The following is an 8,093-nucleotide window of genomic DNA, read 5'->3' as shown; positions in this document are numbered from 1 at the left end:
CATCCAATGATAATCCTCAGTGGAATGCTATGTTACTGGTTGGTAAGAAAATGTCATTAAAGTATTTTTGTTTTGAATTTTGTTTATATTGTTTCATGTATCTGTTTTACTGTAGTATTAATTGTTAGCACTTTTTTTCATGTATCTGTTTTACTGTAGTATTAATTGCTAGCACTTCTCACATAATTTGTGTGGTTACACTTTGTACATATCTCTGCTGCTGTCATCTCAATGAGTAACAAGAGACAGACGCTGACTGCTCACCTTAATAGTCTGCTAGCGAAGGCATGCAATCATAATCTTTTCTTCTAACATTACCTCCACCGTTGATAGTATATGCAATAGTTTCTATATTAATAAACTAGCGGGGCTACCCAGCGTTGCTTGAGATTGTATAAACAATGAGAAAATTGAATTTGATTTTGAATATATTTGTTATTCTTAGGAGAGAGGAATTTTTAATGTCTATGTATCATTTTGTTATTTTAAGCAAAAGAATATTTTACCTACCTAGGACTGGTATTACACGTATGAAATAATTGTATCGTACCTAGGGTAGGTAATTTACAGCATGTATATGATATAATTTTATCTTTGCAAGGACGGGTAATATAAAACACATATTTAAAATAATTTTACTTACACTAAGACGAGTATTTTAAATGCATATATGAAACAATTTCACATACTTTTTTTACCCCAAAACGGGCATTACCGTGGCTACCTTAATATAATGGCCTAGCGACGACTATAATTTAGTCTGGTGACGTCAGGAACATCGGTCTATTGAAATTTGGTCACGTGTCTCATGACTAAACCGAAAGTTGGTTTAAAGTTTTGGAGGGTTAAATAAATTTAAACATGCCGTCGAGATGCTGCGGTAACTATGAAAATGGACCAAAAGTTACTGTGTTTTCATTTCCCCCCAAAAAAGGAAATAATTTACCAGTGGATTAATGCAATAAAAAGAAAGGATTTTACTCCATCTAAATATAGCAGAGTAAGTGTTAAAATGTTTGAGATATTTAAAAAAAAAAAAAAAAAAAAACGCGCCTTTTTTATTATTATTTATTTATTTTTTAGAACGTATTTTAAAATAAAATGAAAGTATGTATATAAAAAATGAATTTTACATGTAGGTAAAGTTATGTGCTGAAATAATAAATTATTATTTAGAAACTTATTTAAAATGGGGAGTATGGTGAAAATATTATGTACTTTCACCTAACAATTTAATAAAAGTGATATCGTAAAAACGGAATACCTTGTTTAAATAATTCTAAATAAGAAAAATCATTTATCTTTTTAGTTCAGCTATTTTACTGTGCAATATTTATGAAATAGATTAAACTTTTTTTTAAGTTTATGACCGTTTTTGTTATCCCAAAAGCTTATTAATAATTATTTGTGGTAAATGTTGTGGCCCTGTAGGTGTCAGAATTTTGGAGAATATACTTCCAAAATAAACTATTAAAATTGTTTAAAAAAATAATAGAAATATTATTTTTTATTTAAAAAAAAGTGTTTACAAAATACCGGCAATAAAAAATAATATTTCTATTATTTTTTAAACAATTTTAATAGTTTATTTTGGAAGTATATTCCATAAAGAAAATAAATAACTCACTTTAAACGGAGAAATTACGAGTTTTGTATATGTTATTCGCAGTTTTGTGTTGGGGTTGTCAAAAATTCCCCCCAAATTCTGATACTGCTAGTGGCGATGTAAACGAAAATAACATTTAAAATTACGGCAAACGAGTAGTTTCCAAGATATGAAGAAATGTTAGTTTTAAAAAATGGAGGCTCACTTTTCTATAAAAATTTAACGTAAAATTAGCACCCACTTTATGGGCATCGTTTTTTTTTTTTAGGGGGCTTTCTTTTTAACAAATAAAAGCGAAGAAAAATGAGTATGGCCACCTTTATGTTGGGGGTTGGGAGTCAACGTACAATGAACACAGTTTAACGTAAAATGAGCACCCCCTTTCAAAAAGTGTAAACAATTTTTTGTCGGGAGATGGGGTCAACTGTAAGTGCTCATTTTACGTTTAGTTGTGTTCATTCCTACATCAAAGAGGCACTTCGCCTTGTTTGAGGCGAAAATGTAATTTAAAAAAAAAATTGCTCATTGCCCATGTAAAAAAAATTGTTAAAAGGTATTATCTGTTATAACAGATAATAATGCAATAAATAAAAAAGCTATGTCTTTCTTTTGTAGCCCGTCAAAGCTTTCAATTGTATATCCCCATCTAGTTAGAACGTCTAGCCCTCTGTTCTTCTTATTCGACTCGGTGCATATATTAAAATGCATTAGAAACAATTGACTTGGCCAAAAAGATGAACGTAAATGCATGATGTTCCCAAAGTTTTGTTATAATGGAAATCATGAATTTGATAACATCCAAAGTGCTCCATTTTCTAGTTTACATAAACTTTATGCCCTAGAATCTCAATCACTTGTGAAATATTGCTATAAGTTGACTTCAAAAGCTCTTTCTCTGACTACTTTTGAAAGGCAAAATGTTAATTTGGTTTTGAAAATTTTCAACAAATATACTATTCAAGGTTTGCTAACCTTAGGAAAACAGGAATGCTTGCCAAATTATGCAGAAATCGCACAATACATTCAAATATTTTATATTTGGTGGACAATACTGAATGTGAAAATACCATATAAAGGTTGTCGACTTTGTAATAAATATGCTAATTAAATAGTGATAATTATAGTTTCCTAAATGTGTTCTGTGACTGGTTAGAAACTTGGAATAGCATTCCTGGAAGAACTGGTAAGTTAACAAAGGAAACATATACTGCTTTGCACCATACTACTTATGCAATTTTAGAATTGACTAAATATTGTATAAATGTACTGAACATGGTGTATATATTACCAGGAAAGTTTCAGACAGATAACCTTGAGGCAAGGTTTGGCCAGTATTGACAACTTAGTGGAGATCAGTATAATATATCGATACGTCAGGTGTATGAATGTGAAAAAAAAACCTCAAAATGTTGTCAGTTTTAAAATTGAGCTTACCAATTAATAATCGAACTATTGAATTGAAAAATTTAAAAGAAACTAACTGGGATGAAATGACAAGGGAGCAAAGGTTATATGTTTATAAATTTAACATAGATGTAACAGGAGATGATGTTAATCAATGCAAGGAAGTACTTCCTGTTATATTATACTTAGCAGGTTATTGCTGTCATGCAGTTTTCAAAAAACTGAAATGCAATAGCTGCAAAAAATTTAATATCCGGGAGAGAGGCTGTTGAAGAAATAGCTGAATTAAACAGCTACTTTCAGGGTGTTAACAGAGGTTCTCTGCTATACCCAAATGATATAACTAATAATTTTGTATTATATAATTATATACTTATAAACAAACTTACAAAATGCAATTCTTTTTTACATTCGATTCATCAGAGAAAATTAGCCATGTCCATAACTTTAAATATTTTGGCTGATCAAAATCGATTATTTCATGTTGACTCTTGTGATGAGCAAATTGAAAAAATGCTGATATGGAGTTCATCGAATTCCCTTATAAACAATTTTTGTCGCAAAGAGAATGACAATATTAGTAAAAAAAAATATCAGAAAAAGAAAAATTCAAATTTTTAATTAAATTCTACAACAGATTTTTGAAAAGTTTTGATATTCAATGTTTGAAATATTTCTGCCTTAGTAACTTTGTTTATACTAACATTTGTTTGAATTTAATTTTTAACTTATTGTTTGTTATTCAGTTAAACTAATTGTTCGTTATTCAGTTAAACTAATTTATTGTTCGTTATTCAGTTAAACTAATTTATCGTTTGTTTTTCAGTTTTGATTTTTAAAATATTGTTTTTTGATTTTAAAAATATTTATTGTTCATTTTTATTTATTTCTATTGAATAAACTTCAGTTTCATACAAATCAAATCGTATTCCTTTTCTTTTTAAACTTTTTAACAACTTTTCTCCCTTTCAATTCGTTTTTTATTATTAGTATTTTTATTATTAATATTGGATGAGTTTCAGTACAAAGTATCATGTTTATCTTTTTTAATCCAATTTTGAAGCACAGAGGCTATTTCACTGACTTCATTTACGCTACGCATGAGCGGTAGTCACATGACATTTCACAAGGCGCATGTATACATGGCGGACATTTTAAATTACAAGAAATATTTTCATAAAAAAAAGTTTTTATCTCATTTTATAGTAAAAAATAATGCTGTTAGTAAGTTTTCACGACCAGCTTACAAAAAACATATCTTTATGTTTTTTGTTTTTTTTGCGGGGGGTAATCATATATAGAACTTGTATAGCTTAACAGGTGCTTCTGCAGTTTAATTAACCGTAAAATAATGGCAGATTACTTATGGAAAAACGGTTATGTTTCGTAAACTGCTCATGAAAACTGAATTTTTTTTTTAGATCAATTAAAAAGCATTAAAAACTACGTAACACACAAAAATGAACCACATTTTTTTAAATGCCTGCTAAAGATTCCTCTGCAATGTGACAAGTCATTTTACGCTCGTGCGCACGTGAACGCAAGGACCGAAATTATGTGAACAAATGCAACGATGCGTTGTGATATTTACTTCTTACTTACGGGAACTAATAAAATGCTGATTTTTAAAAAAATAAATGTGGTTTCTCTTCGGTCTGTGCGCATACGTAATTAGCTGACTTATGCCATTATAGCTGATTTTATAAAAAAAAATAATCCATTGGGGAAAATATCCTGAAACTATTAATTTGCGACGGATACAGTTTTCAGATTCTTTTTTAGCACATCGAAATCTACAAAAACAATATATTTTTATCTACTAGTTCGAGTTCACGCTTTTTCTAAAATAATACCAAAAAAAGTTTTAACAATTGTAAAACACATTTATAATAATACCGGGTATTCTGCTAGTATATATCTCCATCAATCTCATTAAATCCTGTGTGACAAAAGGTATTCTGCTAGTATATATTTCAATCAATCTCATTCAATCAAGGCAACGCCAGATATTCTGCTAGTATATATTTGCATCTATCTCATTCGATCCCAGGTGCCAGTGTATTCTGCTAGCATAAATTGTATGTATCTCATTCAATCCCGGTTGACTCCGGGTATTCTGCTAGTATATATTTGGACCTATCTCGTTGAATCCCATGATTCTTGGATATGTTACTAATTTCAACAATCATTTTTAATGAGATAACCTAAATTACCGCCACCCCCCTCTTACTAAAATAATAACTTTGATACATTGTCTGGGCTGTTTATTACATTACAAACACACCAATACAATGACTCACATTTCATCACTTTTCATAATTCTTGGATATGTTACAAATTTTGGCAATCACTTTTCATGATTTAACCTACATTATCGCCCCCCCCCCATTAGTAAAATAATAACTTTGATACATTGTCCGGCCTGTTTATTTCATTACAAACACATCAATCAAATAATTCAGATTTCATCATTTTATATAATTCTTGGATATGTTACTAATTTCAACAACCATTTCTCATGATTTGACCCAGATTATCGCCCCCTTATTACTCAAAAAATAACTTTTATACATTGTCTGGGCTGTTTATTTTATTACAAACACACCAATAAAATATCTCACATTTCATCATTTTTTTATAATTCTTGGATATGTTATAAATTTCGACAATCATTTTTCATGATTCAACCCATATTATCGCCTCCCTTTCACAAAAATAATAACTTTGATACATTGTCTGAGCTGTTTATTTCATTACAAATACGCCAATAAATTAACTCGCATTTCATCATTTTTTATAATTCTTTGATATGTTACTAATTTCGACAATCATATTTTATGATTTTACCCACATTATCACCCCCTCCATTACTAAGATAAGAACTTTGGCGCATTGTCTGGGCTGTTTATTTCATTACAAACACACGAATCAAGTAACTCACATTTCATCATTTTTCATAATTCTTGGATATGTTACTAATTTCGACAATTATTTTTCATGATTAAACCCACATTATCGCCCCTCCCCCTCTTACTAAAATAATAACTCTGATACATTGTCTGGGCTGTTTATTTCATTACAAACACACCATTAAAATAACTCACGATTTATCATTTTTCACAATTCTTGGATATGTTACTAATTTCGATAATCATTTTTATGATTAAACCTACATTATCGCCCCCTGTCTTACTAAAATAATAACTTTGATACATTGTCTGCGCTGTTTATTTCATTACAAACACCCGAATCAAGTAACTCACATTTCATCATTTTTCATAAGTCTTGGATAATTTAGACCATCATTTTTCATGATTCAACCCACATTATCGCCCCCCCCCCGGGTTTTCTGCTAGCATATATTTCAATCTATCTCATTCAATCCCAGGCAATGCTAGGTATTCTGCTAGTATATATTTCAACCTATCTCATTCAATCCCAGGTGACGCCAGGTATTCTTCTAGTATATATTTCCACCTCTCTCATTCAATTCCGGGCGACGCCGGGTATTCTGCTAGTATATATTTCCTCCTATCTCATTTAATCCCTGGCGACACTGGTTGGGTATTATTCTATTATATATTTCTAGCAGTGTCATTCAATCCCGGGCGACGCCGGGTGTTCTGTAAAAAGTATACATTAAATAAAGCAATGTCTAAAACGTAAAATGTTGCAGCCATTTCTGGGACTGACTTTATATCCACCACCCCACTGGTTACTTGGTCTTTTGGCTAATATCAAAGTGTAGTATCTGTTCTTAGAATTGAAGCGATCTCATCTCCCCCCCCCCACAAACAGAGTTAAGATATCATATTGTTACTAATACTAAAAAGAAAATGGCAAGTTTTACAAAAATGGCATCATTTCCGGTGTATGAGTTCATTGTAAAATCTATCGTTTTGTTTTGTAAACATGGCAACTCGTTTTTGGTTCCTTCCATCGGTAAATATTTTAAAGCGTAAGTTTTTTTCCCTCCCCTTTTCGTGATTCTTTGTCATTTCACTATTTTAAACTCGATAATCACGTTGGTACCGTTTATATAACTTATAAATGAGTATTATAATCTGTATTATACTATCAAATTACCCATAACGGGTCTCTTATTTAAAGTATATCAATATTGCCATTAAAGAAAGCTGGCGTCATTTCCGGTGAGGTGAGTCAGCATGTTTTGAAATGTAGAGAATTACATTGGATTTACTTTAAATTATGTAATAATTACATTAGAATTTGGTGAAATTTTATGACCCTCCTTGCAGAAAACCGAGCAGTTCACCTACTTAGACGCAATCATTTTGGTCAATTTTTACATATTATTCATGCGAGAGAAAGCTTTCCAACGATACCAATTTTGTGGGGGCCCAGTACCGCTGAGAAAAGTTTTAGGCAGACATACAAACATACACACTAACAGACAGGGGACATTTATATAATAAAAGTAGCTTCTCGTGTGTCTGTGGGTTTGTTTTTTGCCTTTTGACTTATTTATTTATTTACTAAAGCACACAGAGATGAGAAACCAATCCATATATGCAAACACATAAGAAATAGTAACCTACTTTTATTAAAACGTACTAATTCGTTTTCCAGAAATAAGATTTCGTTTTTTTACAATTTGTAAAACTTATGTTAATTGCATCAGTTGTATAACATCGCTGTGCATCTGGTATGTCCCCCTACTAGAAGGCCTACCAGAGGTCTTTTACTCGGAAAATTTTCCTTGAAAATTTGGTATACATTGTTTTCAAGACTTCTTCTGACAATGAAGCCAACCCAGCTCATTATTCTTTTCTTGATAACTTTGATGACATCATTTTGATACTCAAGGGTTTCTTTAATTTCTGTTATTTTGCAGCAAATTTAATTGTTCTCTTGCCAAAGCACTTCAGCAAGCCAGCCATTTTAATTTTTTCTTAATAGTTGAAAAAGTAAAAACCTGACTTTGTAAGCCCCACAAAATTTGGAAATGTTTAAACTGTCAAATAGAAAGTCATTTAAGCTAGCTTAACAGTTCTTAGCAAATCTTCATTTAATTAAACGTTTGAAAGATTACAAAGTTATTCACATCCAAGCATTTTATAAA

This window comes from Euprymna scolopes, chromosome 16, assembly GCF_053919585.1.
Source record: "Euprymna scolopes isolate OS-2025 chromosome 16, ASM5391958v1, whole genome shotgun sequence".
NCBI lineage: Eukaryota > Metazoa > Mollusca > Cephalopoda > Sepiida > Sepiolidae > Euprymna > Euprymna scolopes.
The sequence above is the reverse complement of the archived record's forward strand: the minus strand, read 5'-3'. Positions refer to the sequence as shown.